The sequence below is a fragment of the Camelus dromedarius genome, chromosome 5, assembly GCF_036321535.1.
Source record: "Camelus dromedarius isolate mCamDro1 chromosome 5, mCamDro1.pat, whole genome shotgun sequence".
Lineage (NCBI taxonomy): Eukaryota > Metazoa > Chordata > Mammalia > Artiodactyla > Camelidae > Camelus > Camelus dromedarius.
This window is the reverse complement of record NC_087440.1, coordinates 16,738,435-16,758,763: the sequence shown is the minus strand read 5'-3', so window position 1 is coordinate 16,758,763 and position 20,329 is coordinate 16,738,435. Positions and strand designations below refer to the sequence as shown.

General features: G+C 42.8%; 1 long non-coding RNA gene across 2 annotated transcripts in view; it reads left to right on the top strand.

Moving 5' to 3' along the window:
- Nucleotides 1-2,698: 2,698 nt before the first annotated feature.
- Nucleotides 2,699-20,329, top strand: part of LOC135321275 (uncharacterized) — a 32,300-nt gene continuing 14,669 nt past the window's right edge. The window contains exons 1-3 of one of the 2 annotated variants that reach the window (XR_010380854.1): nt 2,699-2,829; nt 9,805-10,001; nt 14,432-14,645. This is a non-coding gene — a long non-coding RNA (uncharacterized LOC135321275). Of the gene's footprint in view, nt 2,830-9,424; nt 10,002-14,431; nt 14,646-20,329 lie in introns of those variants that run through there. The other variant, XR_010380853.1, reaches the window with a different exon arrangement.

The following is a 20,329-nucleotide window of genomic DNA, read 5'->3' as shown; positions in this document are numbered from 1 at the left end:
CAGTGAGCCTCTTCTAACACCTGCCTGACTAGAGACCGTGGGACAGACATTTTTCCTTCAGTCTTCCTTCAGAGCATCAGCTCTGGAGCCAGCCAGACGTAGGATTTTGGTCTTTTTTTTTTTTTTTTTTTTTTTTTTTTTTTGCTTTCTAACTTTGGCAGGTTAACTTAACTATTTTGAATTATTTGTGCTCCTGTAAAATAGGACTGGTTGTGAGACTCCAACAAGATAATGTGTAAAGCCACTAACACATAGTAGGTGTCCCCTCCTGGCATCTGGCATTTCTTCTTTCAGAAGGAATGTCTGAGTTCTCTCTAGTTTTTGTTTGTTTGTTTACTATTGCACTCCTTAAAAATGCTAGTCTTTTCCTGTTCTATCTTGGTGTCGTCCTCTTTCATTCTTTCTTTTTATCCTGGTGTACATTTTTTAGCTTAAATGTGACTTTAAAAGTTTAAATTGAGCAAAAGTTGGTTAAATTTTGGTCAGATCTCTTAATCCAGTTTGTGATTATTTCCTTCTTCTTCTTTTTTTTTTTTTTTTTTTAACTTATATTCCTTTTCTTCTTTCTTGGCACTTTGCATTTCTCTTGGTTGGGTGGCATTAAAGGAAATCCCAGATAGAGTTTGATTTTTGTTTTCAGGCATTCACCTTCATGGTTGGCAGGAATGAAGAGCCGGGCCAGCCCACTTACAGAGGTGGTGGTAGTTTGGAAGGGGAGTTGCTGGAAGTGGTGGTAGGGAGTGTCATGATTCGGAGACCAAGAGGAGCCACAGGGATGCAAAAACAAGAAAGGCACCACAAGGTCTCATGGGAGCTGGAATTTTGCCGGGAGCCAAAACCACTCTTTTCAGGGGGTATTCTCCCCTTCTCTTGTTCCCCTCCCTCTCCCTTTCTCTGCATCTGTCCTGTTCTCTTCTCATGTAGCACGTCCCGTGATGGCCACCCCAGCCTCCCTGTCTACGTGAGCTTTTACAGCTAAGTCAATATCTCAGTTTCCCAAATCCAAACATTTCAAGAAAGGAATCTGACTGGACCAGTTTCTCTTTTCTCACCAAACCACAGGTCACTGGCCTTCCTATGGTTGAGCTGTCCTTAATCAGAGTCCACTGTGGTCCACTAGACATTGTCAGAGCCACTTGGAACTTCTGTGGCTTCCTAAGCCTGCCTCTCGCAGCTGAAAAAGGTCTCTTAGGGCACAGTGGGGCCAGGGTTTACAGCTCGAAGCATAGCAGCACACTGGGTTTGATAAAAGATATAAGTATTGGGATGCTGATTTTAAATGAGAAAATTTAAAAATTCAACTAATATGTCAGAAAAAGAAAATATCCTGTGATTGAAAGTGGTTTTGGACATTTCCTCCAGCAAAAATGCGGACACCTGAGTAATCATTTCCCTTCCTTTGGAAATTTCCTTTATGTGAAGGCTGTTGGCCAATAATCCTGAAGTGACATCATCTCAATCTTTAAAATCTCATTTCTGGAAGCTCCTAAGATGTGGCATCACTTATCACACATCATATGCCTGTTTCCCTCCACTGTCCTCTCCTCTTCTTCCCCAAGCTCTCACTTCCACCTGGTCATTGTAAATCCATGTTCTCCGGTTCCCCCAACATGGCCCTAGAGGGACGCTAAAGGCTTTGTGGTGAGTGGAGCCAAATCCCCATAACTCATCTGAATCCTCACTCTGAGACATGGGAGTACAGCCTGTCAGGCTCAAATGGACAGTGTTGCTGCCACTGGGACGTGACATCCACTTTCTCCTTTTCCTTCCCTTCCTGAGTACCTAACACAGGTCCCTCAGGTTGAATAATGAAGATGCTCTACTCTGCTGCTTCTCCTTTTCTATTTTTTCCAAGTCACATTGGTAAGGGGTGGATGACTAGGGCACAGAGAATTTGGTTCTTATTACAAGCATGAAAATTGGGACATAAACCCTCATTGCCTTTCCTCACCCATTTGTTAGCAGATCAAATTCATCTTGCAACATGTAATATTAATTAGGGCAAGGCTGCTTTTTAAAAACAAGCTGATTTTAAAAATAAAACATAATAGTACAGATGGTATTGGGATGTAGCAGAAATTCTGAGGGTAGAATATGAATGAAGTTTAGGACAAACTGATATGATCAAGTAATTGAGTAAATTAAAGCAATTAAAATTTCCTAACATCAAAAAAAAAAAAGCTGAAGAGCTTTTTATTAAATCTGAAATGTTACTCTCAGCCTTTCTATCAACTTCAGTGGGTCCTTTTAGAAATAAGAGCCTAAGTTTCCTCTGTCATCAATGATAGATCATTCTTTTACTGCATTTTGATTTATAAAAAAAATATAGCTTCCCCAGAAGGACAGTATTTTAACAAGCTAGGTGACAAATGTCAGACAGAGAAGGGAGCTATTTATTGTTTTCAGCAACTTTTTCCCTTTTTGACAAGAATGGATTAGTTTCATGCTGCTGTTGAAAAACATCCCAAAGATGGTGTCAGTATTTTAGTCTGTTTTCTACATAAAGTGTATTTCGTGAAAGGCACACCCGATCGGCACAAGACCAGAGCTTGGGAACCTCAATCTGTTCCAGAAACCAGAGTTCCCACATAACTACATAATGCGCTGCTATCAGGTTACCAGCTCGCCACAATTGCCTAACGTAACAGTGCTTCCAGGGCACTGCCTTGGGGAATGTAATTACCAGGGGATGACTTAGGCTGAGTGGTTGCAGTGCTCGGGAATTAATGTGCACGGCTCCTGCGCAGGCCAGCGCTCCACCTCGGTATTGAACCCCAGGCCAAGGATATCCAGGATTAAACTCTGCAAGGTCTTTTCCTCCTCTCCGAGGTAATATTGTATATCAGCTGTTGTTTCCATGATACCAGGGGTCAAGGAAAGGATAGCATTTAACTGCACCGCTAGTCTTGCCTTCATGCCTCTGAAATGTCTTTATTTCAGAATCCCCAGAGTTATTTCTGACAAGATTTCTGATTTTTCCTTTGCAGTGGGGGGAAAAAAAAAAAACTGTTTGTTGACTTTCTCTTTCTCTAACAGGTTCAGGATACTGATGATGATAGCTTGTGATTAATTTAGTCATTTTTATATCAGATTTCAACCTTTATCTGTTCTTGTTTCTAATTCTTTACCCAGTCCTAAATCCTAACCTGAAATGAGGCAGGCTTGCTAGGAGAATGTATGGAGTTCAGCAAGTCTAGCCAGATGACAGGGCTGAACATTGACTTCACACATTTATGAAAGTAGCAGGTAAAAAATAGAATGCTTAGAAGACAACACTCAGTTCTATTCAACGTGGTTGGTGGTGTTTGCTGTTGAATTTGGTGCATCAAGACTTTTGGGGGTGAAGCCCATCCTAGATCGATAGAAGCTAGTAGAACTCTGGTGTAGGTATGAGGAAAACCTGGAATTTGATCCCCTACATCCATTTTCAGTTCCTATTCGCGCCGCACACATTCCCTGACAAGGTCCTGCTCAACTCAGAGTTCCCACCGTCACAGCCTTGGTGGGCCACCTCCTTTGACTGTGGACGACCACATCCCTGTGGCTTCTAAATCCTTTATCTTAAGCCTGGTCATTATGCCCAGATCCTAGCTCCCTGGGTCAGTAAATTACCCAGATGTCCCAGGGAACCAAATGGGGAAGAGGTTAAATATTCATGATGATTTTCAAAATGTTTCCTAAGTAGAGGAAAGTTTTTCCTTCAAATTACATCTCATGCAGATGCCCAATATCTGAAGCAGATGAGAGTGGCTCTGCGGAGATGGCCCACCGTGCTGTCATCCTAACCCCGAGGAAACTTCACAAACTCAAAGGCTCTTCAGGACACAGACTGGAAACCGCTCACATACAGAGTTCTGAAAGGGAAGGGGAAGCCAAAACGTTTGCGGCTCATTTCAACAGCTGTTTCACTTGGTAATTATAGTTTTATTCCCATGACCTGCCTCTGAACCCAAGCTTCCTGGATCCTATTCAGAGCAAGGGATGGGGGTGACCTACAGTGAAGCTAGTTGCCCATCCCCTTACTCAATTCATTCTCCAAGTTTCCTCCAACTTCTTGCTCTTGTAAATTCTGTGGGCCTCCCGTCAAAGGCCCCAGATGCCAGTCTGGGCTCTGCTTCTGTCTTGCTGTGTGTGAGGATCGTCTGAACTCCCTAAGACCTGATATCCTCTTGGGTTGATGGAGTTAATTACACCTGCTTAACCTGTTGTGAGGATGAAAAGCAAAATAAGCTAATTGTATGAAAGAACTGTGTAAACTATGCATTTTATATGCTTTTAAAGTTGCCACTAATACGTAGACTAGAGTGCTGGGGACAAGAGGTATCTCACCAAGGAAATGATCATCGTTCTTAAAACCTTGATAGCTCTGGAGGCGTGCATACAAGATGAAAATTTAGGAGGAAAATGATCTGCCCTTTTTTCAGTATCCTCCCAGTGCAGTGGAGACAGAGATGACCTCTAACCTATGGTCATGAATCCCAGCATGTGCCAGAAGGGACTTTAAGGAAGATGGACATCTCCACCAGTCACGTGCCACAGAGCAGAGGGTAGTCACCAAACTCAGGTCTCTGGAAGCACTGGGAAAATGGCGAATTTCTGAACAACCAGTGGAGTGTGTGTGACTGTGCACCTACGTGAGGCTGCAGAAAGAGCAAGGCAGGTTGCAGCATCTCTCCCGGGTTGGCTGTGTGGAAGTTGCCGCAGAGCCTGTGACTGCTTCAGTGAATTAAAGCCGAAGCTCTTAGGATCCTGGATAGAAGGGGTCGTGGCAGGAAGGGATACCTGTTAGGACAGTAATCTAAGACAGATCACTGCTGAGATCGCTCATGTATCATTAGAGTATTCAAAGAAAAAAGAGAATTTAGAGATTATTTGATGCAGAAGTCAAAAAAACCCACAGCCCCTACGCTGTCTCATTTTTCTCGAAGTCATGGCAGGTGCCACTCGTCATCCTTCTCTACAAGATGGTATGGTAATGAGATAATGCACGTAAATCACTTAGAACAGCAGCTGTCACAGAATACTCAAAAAATTTGCTATTTTTCCTGCGGAGCCTTGTTACCCTTTCCCACTTAGCAGACTCAGAATCCCTTTCACAGCAGCATCATAGGGAAATATTCCAAGAGGCAAGAAGACGCTTATGAGCCATTTCTGATCTAGTTCAACCTGACTCCTGTCCTCACCCCACCATCATTCTGTGACTAGTGACACTGGGACTGATTGAGAAGGAGATGCTGTCTGTCTGCGGAACTGTGGTGCCTTTGAAGACTTGTCATGGCTGGAAACTATGACCACAACTTCTACTTTCCAGAGTGTTACTGTATCGTATCTCACCTCCCTTTTACATAGTCCCTTAAAGGCCGAGATACCGTCTTCTAAGATTTTGGTAAACTCCTTCTCCCCATGCAGACATCGCTGCCCACTTGGTCAGATTTCTATGAGGTGAGGTGAAGGGAGGCTCCAGTTCCACAGAGAACGATCTTGAGGAAAGGGCGCCACAGGGCTTTGGAGTGGGAGAAGAAAAGACCAGCCTGAGAGACTATGAGCTGTCAAGGACAAGGTGGACTCCACAGGGCTGAGAGGTGACTGCTATGACATTAATCACACAGATTTGGCAACAACAGCTAGCTCTACCCTTCGTGTTTTGTGATTACTTCTTCACGCGCTAAGCTTCTTGATGATTTCAAGTAGTTGTGCAGCCCAGGGGCTGTGCGACAAGTCTCCTCCACGAGAGCCGTGAGTCACTGCTCACAGCCCCGGGGGTGAGGCGGTCTGGACCCCGGCCAGCCTTTCCTCTGCAACCTCTCGCCTCCTCCCAGCCTCTCCCCGGATGGACACTTAAGTGTCTTGGCTTGGTCCACTCCCACCCAGCCCGTCTTCACTGCTGGTATTGCTTCATCTCCCCATTGTCTGCCGACCATCCCGTGGGCATTCTCCCCTCCCACCCAGCTCTTCCTCGCCGGAGCCTTCTCTCCCACCTCCCTTCCCTGGAGTCAGCCTTTCCTTTCCTGAGTGCCATCCTCCCTTATTCATCCCGGTTCTCCTTTTTGTGTTTATTCCTCCAGCCACTCTTCTCTGTTTAAATCTCACAGTGCTGAGATTTAAACTCAAAGCAAAATGACTTTTTCCCTCTACTGCCCTCCAGATCTTCTCAAGGGGTTGGGCATTTCTCATCATACTCTCCATTCCAGCACTCAACCTCTCTTGTCCACTGATAGGCTTTCTCCAATATCATGTAGCTACAGAGTCCCATCTATTTTTTTTTTCTCTTTCTTTTACTGGAGGGGGCAAGGGGATGAAAGAAGAATGAGCACTGGGTCTAGAAAGTGTTTTACTGGTTGATCGTGGTCCTGCCCCTGAGCTCTGCAGCTCTGGAAGCTGAGTTTGACTTCTCCACTTGAATTCATGTCTCTCCACATGATTTCGAACAGTGTACTTCCTCCTTTACACACAGAAAACCTGGTTTGGAGCAGGGAGAGAGTACTTTCCCTAATAAAAATCTTGGGCAAGTTGTTATTTGTTTCTCATATTAGGGGAAGTAAAGGGATGGGGGGAGAAAGGAGAAGAAATCGTATTCTCTCCCTCCCTTCCTCCCTCCCTCACTCTTCTTTCAGTCTGCAAAATGAGGAGTTGGGAACTGAACTGTGAAAGTTGGACCAGTTCATGTGGTTTCCAACCAGGGAGGGCCCTTTAAAAATTGTAAAGCAGCAGTTTGTTTTCTCTGCCTTATCAACTTGGCTTCGTGGACCCGTGGTTGTCCACAGGCCGCAGGTACAGAGCCGAGCTAACAGTCACAATTCATATTTCAAGGGTCAGAGCCCCATGTGCACGAAGCAGGACCTCAGCCTCCCCAGGCATCTCCAGGGGGACCTCACGTGTGCTCACACCTAGATCTGATGGTTGTCCATTCGAACCTCCTCACAGGTATCTGCCACTGAATGAGGTACCTTGCCTCAGCCCTGGCCCCTCTGGAGAGCACCAGTTCCCTCCCTAACGTGCTATTTCCAGGTGCTCCCAAAGCTAGAACCCTGAAGGTGCCAACGTGACAGCAGACTCCTCTGGATCCTGGCTGCGCTGGGCACTCTGTGTTCCCTGCAGGGAGGTAGAAGGCTCTGGCACCCGTCGTGTCTGTCATCAGGCCCTGGAGCCTCTCTGTGGAGCATAGAGAAGGAACTGAAGCCCTTTAAGACCTTGATTTTCCTTGCCTGCCCCAGGCACCCTCGCACAGATGGTAGGTGTGCTCTTTTGAGCCATGTCTTCCCTCTCACCCACACCCTCCCTTCTGACAATCAGCACCTTTATGGCCTTGATGGTGGTCGTGCTTTCCTGGGTGTATATCTCTTCCCAAACACATCGAGTTGTATACCTTAAATGTGTACAGCTTTTTACATGTCAGTCAGACTTCAGTAATATGATTTTGAAAATATTAGCCCAGTCAATCCACAGATAGGCCAAACCCTCTGCTTTTCCTTCTGAACATCAGTGTGATTTTTCTCTGAATGGTGATATAAATGTGTTAGATAAAGTCACAAAGGCAGCCAGCAGAAGAACCAGAAGCAGTGACATAGCTATTTCAGGTCTGGAGGACAAGGGAGAGGGAAAGGAAATACGCTTCCTGAATATTTCCCCTCCTCCTCCTTGCATTTCTTGCACATCTCCTCTTTGGATCCCAGTGCTGCTGCTCCTCCTCGGACCCTCCTCGGCTCCCTCTTCTCTCCCATCCCAGTCAGGATCCTCAGTTCCCCAGGGCCTGCAGTTCCTGCCTATCAAAATGACCTGTGCTTCCCAAGCCAAGGAGCAGACTCAAGTGTGGTCACCACTGCTGGCTCACAGCCAGAAGATGGCTTGTTAGATGAGGCAGTTCCCTGCGATCTTTGGACCACCTGTTTCCATGAATGGACAGGACAGAAGTCAGAAACACAAGGAGGTTTTCTTTGAAATTGCACCTTTTCATTTTTGATGAAACTTTGGGGAGATAACGTTTATGGACGTGTACTCATAACTCAGCCTATGAAAATTGTTTCAAGGCTGGGTGGGAGGCTGAGGATTTTGAATCTTGAATTCAGACAAAGTTTCCAGTAAGTGTGAGGTTAAAATCAAGATCTTCCCAGACAGGCAAGGGCATCCTTTCTTGAAGTTATTTAAGGATGCATGTTAGAAAATAAATCAGAAAGAAAACTAAGAAAGAAGAAACATGGGGTTCAGGAAACTGAGGCTCAACCCAAGAGTGCAGAAAAATGGAGGTCTCAGATGTCAGTCATGAAACCAGAGGGTGCACAGCTTGCAGAGGCAGCCTTGCAGGCACAACTAAGGGATAAAAAAAAAAAAAAAAAAAAAGACTAAAACTTGGGGAAATTATCAAAGCACATTATTCTTTTGCCAATAAGAAAAAAAGCAAAAGCCATTATAAATTCCAGGGAAAACAAAAACCTAGACAAGTAAGTCTTGCCCAAACATAACAAAAATAATGACAAGGTATGATTTTAAGCAATTGATAATGTATAAGAAAGAATCCTTTTGGCCTTGATACTAAAACTTTTTCCCCCTACACAGCCTAGAAGACCTTTTGAGAAGAAAATGCAATCTTTAGTATGCTACTTAGTTCAGCAGTGAGCAATATGTACTCACATTATGAATGCTTTGTGTTCACTTTTATCTTTTAAAATTAATAGACAGCACACATGCCTGGCACTGGGGTGTGAAGAAATGTTAACAGCTTTGGTAATGCAAAGATTATGTCTGTAGTTGTAGTTGATTCCATCATAAAAAGGGGCTGAAACATTGACTAAGGTTGAGGGAGGATGAAATAGTGATATAAATGTGTTACTTAAAGGCACAAAGGAAGCCAATGGAAAAGCTGAAAGTAGTAATATAATTAGTGAAGATCAGGAGGATAAGGGGGAGAGAAGGTGAAGGATCATATTAAAGAGCTAAATCATCACTTTGAGAGTAAATTGGTATCATTTAGAGTTAACAGATCAAGAAATAGAAATCTATGCTCATTACCCAAGATTATGAATGTCAGATTGCTTGCCACTGGGGCATGGGGCGGTGGGGGGATGGGAAGGGTACAGGGAGAAACTATTGCTTTAAAGCTCTTCTCTATTTTTTAACCATATTTATTCTTATTTTAATTAAACATACAATTAAAATTAAACCAGGCCTCACTTTATGTATTTGTGCCTATTCGGGACGGAGAGTACTTAGCAACCACCAGGGATTAATTTTTTTGTTTACATTTATTACATACTCCGTGTTCATTTTCCTTTTTCTTACTCCCATTTCCCTCAGAATAAAGTGGCTGAGGTGGTGACTTCTGGCACTAGAATGCCATTTCTTAGAAAACAAACATGACCGTTTCCAAGCTGGAATTTTACGACCAATTAGAAGGGCAATTTATTTACTGGGTCTGGTGTAGCTGGAATGGGACAAGAGGGCCAGGAAGCATCGTCCCAAATGCCCACATGCCTTTGTTTTTCTTTTCTTGGGTGATGACACTGAGAATGTTCTGTTTTTACAGATGGCCTCCTTGCTGAATTGTGGAAGGAAAATTGTAAATAGCAATTTGCATCCTGTTTACCCATGTTTCTCTGTGCCATAGTTCCCTGGCAGCTGTGTCCGCCTGGAGGGGGATATATGAAGTAGCAGTGGTGGGTTCTCTCCTTACTCCCAGGGACCAACTTGGAAGGCCTGAGTTAAGACTCTGACACTGGCCAGTGAGTGCACACCTCAGTTCAGGTGCCCAGAAACCATTAAGGCCTGTAAGAATTTGTGTTGCTGTTGTACCTCATATTTCTCCATCAGGCACCAGAAGCAGCAAATCCCAGTGGTAACAACGCAGTGACAGCACCAGCGGAATGCAGCATTGTACCTTCTCTGTGAGTGGACTGAGACCGGGGCTGAGTCGCACCATGGTAACTACCTACAACGCAGTGTCTTGGTCTCTCTGAATGTCAGAGTCCAGGTATAAAGGAGCACACGAGACAGAGCAGAGTGACACGGTGAGCCCAGAATGTATGAGATGTGGTCTTGAATTAGACTAAAGGAAAAACACTATCTGAAAGGATTCTCATGGTGCCTCATACAAAGTCGGTTCTCATAACTTGACAGTGTTATCGTGTTTCTGCTATAACTGCTACTACTCTGCTCCCTTCCTCCTCATCTTATTATGATTCTACTTTTTATAAAACAACATGCTAATATTGTAATGATCTAAATCTTAATGATAATAGCGATCAGGATGCTTTCAACAGCAAGAAACAAAAGACCCACTCAACTCAAAACGGTTTAGGTAATAAAGAAATGTATTATCTCGCATAGGAAGTCGAGTGGTGAGTCAGTTCCTGGACTGGTTAATTCAGCACCTCAGCTATGTAATAAGGAACCCAGTTCTTTCCACCTTTTCTGACCTGCTAGTCTAACTGTGTTAGTTTTTACCCTCATGCTTCTCCTTTAATGATGAGAGATGGGTGAGGCAGCTCTAAGCACCATGTTTTCACATGTTCATACTTACAAAGGGAGAGCCCTATTTCCTGGTGTCCCTTTTTGAGAGTGAAAAAAATTTTCCCAGAAACTTCTTTGTTGACTTCACCTTCATCTCAGTAGCCAAAATTGTATTACAGGACCATTCCCAAACCAAAGACTGGCAAAAGAAAGTATAATTTCCATAACTGCTTTAGGGGGAAGAGGCCGGTACTTCCTAAAGCCCACGTACTCCTGATACCTGAACGAAGTCAAGGTTTGGTTCACGTGAAAGGATTTGGGGGGATGACCACTGGGTGCACCCCCAGCAGTGTTAGCCGCTGTGGTGTTGCTAGAGATGCTTCTCTGTGTAAGCAACCTGATTTCAGGCAAATCTTTTCACAAGTCTGTGTGTTAGGCTCCTTGAGAATAGTAGTAGAGTCTTATTTATCGTTAGAGTCCCCCCAAAAGTGCTCAAAATAGAATGATTTTATAGTTGAATAAAGTGAAGAAATTATATAATTTCCCCATAATTCTGTCTTGTCTTCACTACTGGAATCTTATTGAGCTAATAGAAGTAAGATCTCCAATGATTACTGATCCCCAGTGACTTTTTTTTTTAACCTCTACACTGAGTCCAGAAAGCCTGGAACTGTCTTCACTAGGGCTGAACATTAACTGTGAGAATAGAGTCTGGCGAGCTATGAAAAGTATGTTGTTAGAAATGTCTTCTTTCCAGTCCTCAAATATTTATTATCAGTTTTAAGTGCAAGGGAGGTGGGAAGAATGAATACCTTTGACAAAATCAAAAGACAAAAAAAATTATTTTGATAGAACTAAAATGGACTAAAATGATTAAAACTAATTTTCATGAGAAGAAAAATGTAGGTCCCTGAATCAGAATATTAATATAGTTCTGCTAAAATATAGAAAAGTAGTGTAGGGGAATGTGTAGGGTGGGAAATCTGATTCTACTTATAAAAAAAATTTATACGGTGAGTCAGGAAAGTTTAGTTTATACTGCAATAACAAATAATCCCCAAATCTTGCGTATAATGCAGCAAAAGTTTGTTTTTCACTCAAAATGTGCTGTATGTCCAGGCCGTGTGCCAGGGCATCTGTCCTCCATGTGTTGGCTCAACATTCCAGCTTGATTCACTCCATGACACTTCCTAATCAAGACATGCATTGACAATTGATCTGACGGGAAAAAGTGGGCTAGGAAGTTGAGAAGCAGTACTTAAATGCCTCGACCTTGAATTGACATGAGACCTCTGCCCATTTTTCATTGGCCAAAGCTGATCATATGACCATAGCTAATTTCAAGGGGTAGGGGCATGTTCTCCTCCCATGGACCTGGGGAGTAGAGCAGAATTGGTGATTAATGACCTGAAGTATTGTTAATTGGCCTAGCACATAAATTTTAATGAGAAGTAAATTCATTATGAGTCCAAAATGCCATAAAGCTCTTAGAAACATGTAAATATGGTGCTACATTAATAGAGATAAAATCTCAGAATGATGGAGCTAATAATGACATTACTTCTCTTCCCTGGACAGATTATTCATTGAGTAGTGAGCTCTTAAGGGACTATATTTTAGGAGTTTTTCTGAAGGTGTTCAGGAGAAGAGCTAAGTACAGGATGATCAAGAACTCTTTGCGTTTAGACTGGAGAGGTCTTCTGAGGACAGAATAGCCATTCTCAAATATGTGACTATTCGACCTTCTTGAAGGGGCTGTGGGTGGTAAGTTACAAGGAGAAAGATTTAGGCTCAATTGAGTCTTTTGCAATCAAAACTACATGGATTGCCTCAAGGTGAGAAGTGTTCCTTCCCAAGGGTGGAGTCTGAGCATGGCACAAAGTTTAAGGGGGAAAAGGAGAATTCAAGCATTACGTGGCTCATTGGACTAGATGGCCCTTAAAGATGCTTCCAGCCCCCAGATTGATAACTGGATGGTTCCTAAGTTGCCCACAACTCCCATCTGGTTCATTGCCCCCAGACCTCCAAACCTACTAGCATTTGCTTGAACTCCCTTCCAAGGTCCTGGAGCAATACATTGCTGGCCTCTGGCTACACAAATAAGAAACCAATGACATATCCCGAAGGTGAAGAGGCTGGGCAGTGGTTCTGAACCCTGGGATGCTGTACTTTATCCACAATTGTATTCACAAGGTGGCTCCAAGTCATTCCAGACCTAGCTGTGGAAACACAAAAAGCCACACACCCTTTTGTCTTCCTGTAATGAATCTGGGCTGAACTAATAATGCAAACCAAATTGAATTTAAAAATAAAAAAGAAAGGAATTTTTGTTAGACGGAGCCTTTTTATGTTGTTTTATCCTTGAGCGAATTTTTACAGCCGAGTTGGAAAGTCTGTCAAATAGGGGTTAGAACTTGTCTGTCAACGCCTGATGGACAGTCTTAGCCACAGGCGTGTACACAGCCTATCCAGAGCTGCCTTGCTGAGCCTCAAGGGGTTAAGTGCGTTCTTCACTCAGTAACCATTTCCTGACATCCTCCTGATGACGCACTCAGACGCACACACTTGTTTTTTCCCTTTTTTCAATTCATGAATTGCACTTTCTTTGTTACTATGGCTGCAAATTGTTGATACTGGATACATAGTCAGGTTTTTATTCCTTTTTGTCATTTTTTCCCATGAACTAATAAACCACAGTGGAGTTAACGGCGCAAGTCAATGTGAGCCGTACACAAAGCATTTTTATATTCTGTTGCCATTCCTTTCTTACCCTTAGTCATTTAGAGTTGTTAACATAAGAAAATGAACATGTTCAGCCTCCTCCCTTGCCCCCTCCTCTTCCCTCTCATTTCCCAAGCTTCAGAGGGGAAGAACTATCAGCCATTTCCCATCAGTACTGTTTGCAGAGGAACACGTGTCCTCAATTACTGGGGTCAGAAACAAGGCATCTTTTGGGTTGGTGATAGATGACTGGCTGGCCCTGCTCTCTGGTGAATATGCACCATGGATGCCACAGTGAGAATGGTTTAGCAGGGTAACATTTTCTCTCCTGTGATTCAGGCAGCTTTTGTCCTGGGCTATGGACCCCATTCTCAGTGGGAGTGAGCCTAGTCTCTGCTTGTGTGTGAGCCACTCCACAAGAGAATCCAAGCTCAGAGCTCGTCTCATAGGAAAAGATCTCAAACTGAATCCACAGGAGAAATGCATGAAGAATAACCTTTTCTGTGTCCAAGGAGCTGGTTCTAGAGTAAGACCGCCTGGATTTGAAACTTGCATCTACCATTTACCAGCTGCATGACTTTTGCCAAATCATGTAACTTCTCTCGGCCTCTCTTTTCTCATCTGGGAAAAGAAGGTTAAAAATAATAGTCCCTATGTGTCATTTTGTAATGTACTTTATTGTCAGATCACCATGCTGTGTACCTGAAACTAATACAATATTGTATGTCAAATATACTTCAACAAAATAGTAGTAATAGTCCCTGTCTCATGGAGTTGTCATGAGGGTTAAATGGGATAATCCATGAAAAGGATTTAGCACATTGCATGGCATTGAGTATGTGATCAACAAAGTTAGCCCCTTGTACTAGTCAAGGACATTCTGGTAGCAATGGATCAAAAAAAAAAACCAAAAAAAAAACCAGCCCAAGACTTAAGGCATTTATTGATTCACATAAGACATGGATGTTCTAGGGGCTCAAGCAGTGTCATTAAGACTTAGTCTCCACCTCCCTATCTTGATTCTAATATTGTGGTAACTAGCCTCTCAGATGCCCCCAGTGATCTCTGCCTTCTGGTCATACCCTTGTGTGGTCCCCTCCCACAATGTACCAGAGTTGGTCTGTGTGACCAATAGAATATGGCAGAAGTGATAATATGCTGCTTCCAGGTTTAGCTTATGAAAAACATTGTGGATTCCTTCTTAGTGTCTTTGTCTCTCAGTATCTCCCTTGCTCTCTCTCTCCCTTTCTCTGATAATTCACTGTAGGGGAAGCCAGCTGCCATGTTGTGGACAGCACTGTGGAGAGGCCCACATGGTAGTGAACTGAAGTCTCCTGACAGTAGCCACGTGAGTGCGCAATTTTGGAAGTGGGTCCTCCAGCCACAGTCAAGCCTTCAGGTGACTGCAGCCCCTGATGACCACTTGGCTGCCAGAGGTACCCAGCTGAGCCACTCCTGGATTCCTGACCCTCAGAAACTGTGTAAGATAATATGTGTTGTGTGAAGTTGCCAAATTTTGACATAATATTTTATGCAGCAATGGACACCTACTGCAACTGGTGTTAGATACCATATACTCTGATACTTTCACCTGTAGGTAGGTCTCTGATGCAGCTTTGGGCAGTCTCAGTCTTACACTATCCTCCCAGCTAGTCATTCTAGCAGAGATCCTCCATTTCCCAAAAAGGACAACAAACTCACTAGGCTACGTCTCGTTGAGTGGACTTGGCTAAGTGTCCTCCTCTTAACTAAAATTTTCCACAAAGTAAAAAAAAAAAAAAAAAAAAGGTGATACTACCAGAATAAGGAGGATATGGGGGGACAGCAAAAACAATAGATGTATGCTTTTGTTATTATCAATTTCAATACAATTATTTATCTTGTGTCAGCAAATATGTTTGATAGTAATAATACTGGCTAAACTTTAGTGAGTGTTTGTTGTGCCAGGCACTGTTCAAGAATTTTATATGTTTCACTCATTTAATCCTCGCTGTAAGCCTATGAAATGGGCACTATTATTATCTCTATTTTATGAGTAGGAGAGGCACAGAAAGTTCAAGTAACTATCCCAAAGTCACACAGCTAGTAAGTGGTCAAGCTGGGATTTGAACCAGGACAGTTTAGTTTTTGGGTTTATGCTCATAAACCACCCTGCTGAAACAACAGTACCCCGAAGTATTAAGTTTTGATTTTGTGTATTTGTCCTCTCAGGTCTCAGTTTTTCATTTATAGAATATATCTTCACTAAAATAGAAATGGAAATAACTCAGCCTTAACCTTGAAGTGATAGACACAGTTAAATTGTGGTGATGGAGGGCGATGTATAAACAGTTTCTAGCAATGTGCATTCAGTTTCTGCTGCAAGTACCTCCTTACTGATAAACCAGCCGTACAAAGGCACCCTCTATTTTCCAATTCTTATACCATTGAGAGAGAGTGAATATTTTAAAAAGGATCGTTTGAATGAACATTTGGATATAGAGGTGAGTGTGGGAATTGTCACTAGTTAGGACCCTTTTGATGGATTTAGGTGCTTATCTGGCCCCTAATTGGAACATTTTTGTTTCAATTAATTGTTGGACAATCTTCTCCACCTGCCCATATCAGCAAGAAATTTGGTGTCTCCTCGTGAAGCCTTTGCCCACAGCTTGAATTGTATAGAAACCTGAGTCTTGTTCAGGCTAAATGGGTTGGTCCAGCTTTTAAGCTCCAGGAAGTCTGTATTACTGATACCCTGGTGTGGATGGCAGAATCCACTGCCTCTTGTGCACTGTGGCAGTGGGGCCCTCGTGAGCCCTGCACATCTCACCCTTGAGCTCTGAGGTTTAGGCTGTCTTCAGTTACATGCCGAGGATCAGCTCCTGCTTCCCAAACACACCAACCTCACCAGAGTGGCTGGTCTGAGATGAACAAGGAAGGTTGTAACATCAGTTGTGCCTCTGGATCCAGCTCTTCCCTCACAACAGCAGCCCCGCCCACTGATCCAGACTCCTCCTTCTTGCACAGAGAGGTCCTCTTTGGGGCTCTTCATGTCCCAGTGAACTTCTGTCAGGACCATCTCGATCCATTGGAGGGTCTTTAATCTTACTGAACTCCACAAGCATCCCAGTGGTTCTGACACTGAAATGTGTAACACACCCTTCTCCCTGGAGAGTGGTTGAGTTTGCTGAATTGAAACCAATCAAGCGTTACAGGGAAACACCGAGGACGATCTGTCCCGGGGTGATTTTCTGCATCTACCTCGGCACAAGAACTATACAAGTAAACACATAAAAATGTATTCAACTTACATTAGATTTTAAATATGTAAAAATGTTTTCAAGTTATGCTTCACTGGACATCCTGCTAGAGAAATAAGACAACTTCTCAGGGTTGATACCTTGGGCTTCTCTGGGTTGATATCCCTGATGAACCTTGGGCAGACTCAAGTGGAGTCGGCCTTTCTGCCCCAACAAGATCGACTTGGTTAGAGAAGTGGAGAGGCAGTTTCCCAAAGAGAAGGCGTTGCTATTAACAAAAATAGAGAGCTCCTGCGCAGACAGATGAAATGTGATCAAAACACTTAAAAGTGGGCCTGTGGCTGGTTAACCCTGGGCTTGCCAGAGGGGAAAACAATCATCTTCTCAACTCCAGCTGGTCCTGTTCTCACCGTAGAAAACTAGGTATTGGCCACCATCGATGTCATTCTTATAGGGAAAATTAATTTTAAGCTGAATGAAATTTGAAAGAAATACATGGATTCAGAGTTAGGAGGAAGACAGGGAGCTACTAAACAGATTGGTGTCATTGTGTCCGGACCTAGAAACTCCCTAGTACTCAGGCTTTTAGGCCAATTCCGTTGGGACTAGAGGGCATCAGTTCCAACAGTTAAGACGAGGAAGGTGATTAACTTAGTGGGCAGTGACATCTCAGAAATCAGGGCACCAAACAGAGCACGAGGAGAGGCCAAAATTATTTCCTGGATGAACAGAGCTGAGAGGCAAGAACTCACCATCCCTTCTCTCCTCTTTGCCTTCCCCACCTCTCTCTGAGTGAACGTGTCACTAAGGATTAATTTTGTTTGGGAAAAGCATTTCCCTTTAAAGCAAGGGGGAAATTAATATTTTTTTCTGGGGGGAGTTTTGGGGGAGGTGTAAGCATGAAGCCAGGTGTTGATGACTTCTCCGCAAATATGAGAATTTCTAATTAAAAGCTGGCAGCCACACCAAGCAGCTTGCACCCTGTGGGAAAGCAAGGGCTGAAAGATTGGGTGGGATGAAGGGGCCTGATGTAATCACATTCCACTGAATGCAAATCCTTTCCTGTGGGTAAATATTGTCCTGGGAATATCATGCTCTGTTCCTAATAATTTTCAGCAGGCCGAGACACAGACATATCACCTAAAATGTTCTTCAAGTGACCATAGTTCCTGCAAGCCAGGAAATAGAGCTGATTTCCCACTAAAGTAGGTATGTCTGTTCAGCAGGGTTCCCAGGTTGCTGTCATGGAGAAGTTATTTGCTGACTCATCTTGATATTGGAGAATTTTCAATTTTCCATTGTACACAGTTCTGTCTCTTTCCAGAGGAGTCTCTTTGCAAAAAATAATTTTATGTAACATATGTGAACTACGTTACAATGTTTTATATTCTAACAAGAAATGTCAGTTGTCCCTAAGTCCAATAAAAGGGGAGAAAACTCAATTTTTTGACCCCTTCTCAATTCAGACTGTAAAAGACATGAAATATGGACAGTGGCCTAGTTTTTTGAGATAATTTAAAAATTCATCTTTTAAGTGTTTTCAAATGTTAGTAATACTTTTATTTGCACTTAAGATGTTTAGATTCTTTTTCATTCCCTTGAAGCTCATTTATTTGTGCAACCAAAGAAATTAGTTTTAAAAATTACTTTTTTTTTCAGTAAGCAAATGGCTTCCAATAACTCATCGGTTACTTTGAAACAAATTCTTTCTGTTTAAGTAGGAAATTCCACTCTTTCTGTCTTGAGTCCTGGCTCTGACTCAGTGACCAAACCCCAAGATTTGGGAGGTGTGAGAACCTTAGAGACCTCTATTCCAAATCACAACCAGTGAAGGGATTCTGTCCACCCCCTCGTCCTTCCCAGCTGGTCATGTGTTCTCTACCCAGTAGTGTCTATTTTGTGAGGCTATTATCTGGAGGAAATGGACTCATTTTCAAAGGTGGACAGGACAGATAGACTGGATACAAAGTCATTTGTTCATTCATACATTCACTCATTCTTTTGACAAATATTTATTGAGCATCTTCTTTGTGTCAGGCGGGTTTTCTGTTGGCTCTGAGGACAGAGGTCAAGAGAGTAAACGTGGTCTGGGCCCTCATGGAGTTCCCAGGAGGGGAGATAGACATCAAACAACTAAGTGCACAGATATCTAATTACACTGTTAACAATGATGACAAACGGCATGAAGGACAAGTAGGAAGGGTGACAAGGGCTAATCATAGGGAGACACACCCTAGCCTGGGGGTCAGCTGGAGGTTTAACTAAAGACTCTTTTCATTTTCTTCCCATTGCATATATGAAGCCTTGGTGTGAAAGTGTGGGTTAGAATTTCTCAAAATAACTACTCATTAAAAGAGACAAGAAGCGTCATAAATGAGAGAGTACTGATGTAACCTAGATGTTCCCAATGAGGAATAGTTAGGTATTTACAATATATACTATTTGGCAAAATCATATAGCCTTAAAATTAACTTGGAAAAGTGTTTTTATGGATTTCAGAAAGTCTTTATGCTCTATTGTTATTAAGTGAGAGAAGTTGCAAATGCAGAAATGTTGAATATTATTTAAATGTGTATATGCCCAGAAAATATGTAAAAACTGTATGAGAATGTTTTCATTTTCATTTTTATTATTAACTATATCATAAATATGCAGATAAAATATATTTTTAGTGAACATGTATGCAGGAAACATCTGTGCAACCACAGCCAGATCAAGGACTAGAACATTGACAGCACCCAAAGGGCCACCCTCCCTTACCTCTTCCCCTCATACAGCATTGATCATAGTCCTCTCTCTTTCTTCCCTAAAAATGAACACTATCCTGGCTTTTATGATAATCACTATATATATATATATATCTTTCTATCTCCTGTTTGTATTCCTAAGCAATATAGATTAGTTTTGTCCAATTTTGAACTTTATATACATGAAAACATACTTTTCTTGCTTCTTTTGCTTCACATTATGTTTGTGGAGTTCATCCTTGCCATTTTACAGTTAGTTCACTTTGTTGCTTCAGTGTCCCTTTGTGTGAATGAGCATAGCACAGTCCACTTGTCCGCTGTAGCATGGATGAGCATTTGAGTCGTCTCCAGTCTGGGTCTACTACACACAGCAGTGCTACCACCATTCTTGTCCACGCACATTGTGCACGATGCACTGAGCTTCTTTACTGTTTAAAACCTCTGAGTGCACTTGCTGGTCATGGGAGGTGCCAGTTATTTTGTTTGTAGCCTTGCATCCTTGATCCATTCTTCATTTTTCTCTGTCTTGCTCTGTGCCTCTTTATGAACCAAATCACCAGACCGCCGTGCCTCCAGCTCTTGGTCAGGTTTGGCCACTGGGAGGCAACAGCATGAGCTTAGGGGGTGGGTAGGAGACCGCGTAGGGTATGAATTCCCCTGACTTCCTCTCTGCCTCCCCACAGTTCTGGAAGCGGCTGCCCTGCATTTCTTCTGCTCTAACTCGTCTAAGGCTCTCGGGGACTCTTTCCTCCTCTTGCCACTTGCGGCCTAGCAGTGGTGAGGGCCTCCCATTGTTAGTCCCCAATGGTTTGCCATCCTTTTTGTTCCTTTAACCCTGCTCACACTTAGTAAACAGCCTTTTGTTAAACTCTCTTCACTCGGACCTTTCTGAGCATGCCATGTCTTTCCTCCTATGAAATTCAGTGGCTTTTAATATAGTCATATAATTGTGCATCCATTACCATAATCAATTTTAGAATATTTTCATTACCCTAAAAAGAAACCCTGTGCACTTAGCTGTCACTCCCAGTTCCTCCACACTCCCCCAGCCCAAGTCAACTACTAATCTACTTTCTGACTCTATAGATTTTCCTATTCTGGGTATTTCATATAAGTTTCTTACGTATATATAAATTTCTTACACATATATAAGTTTCTTATAATATATTTCATATATGA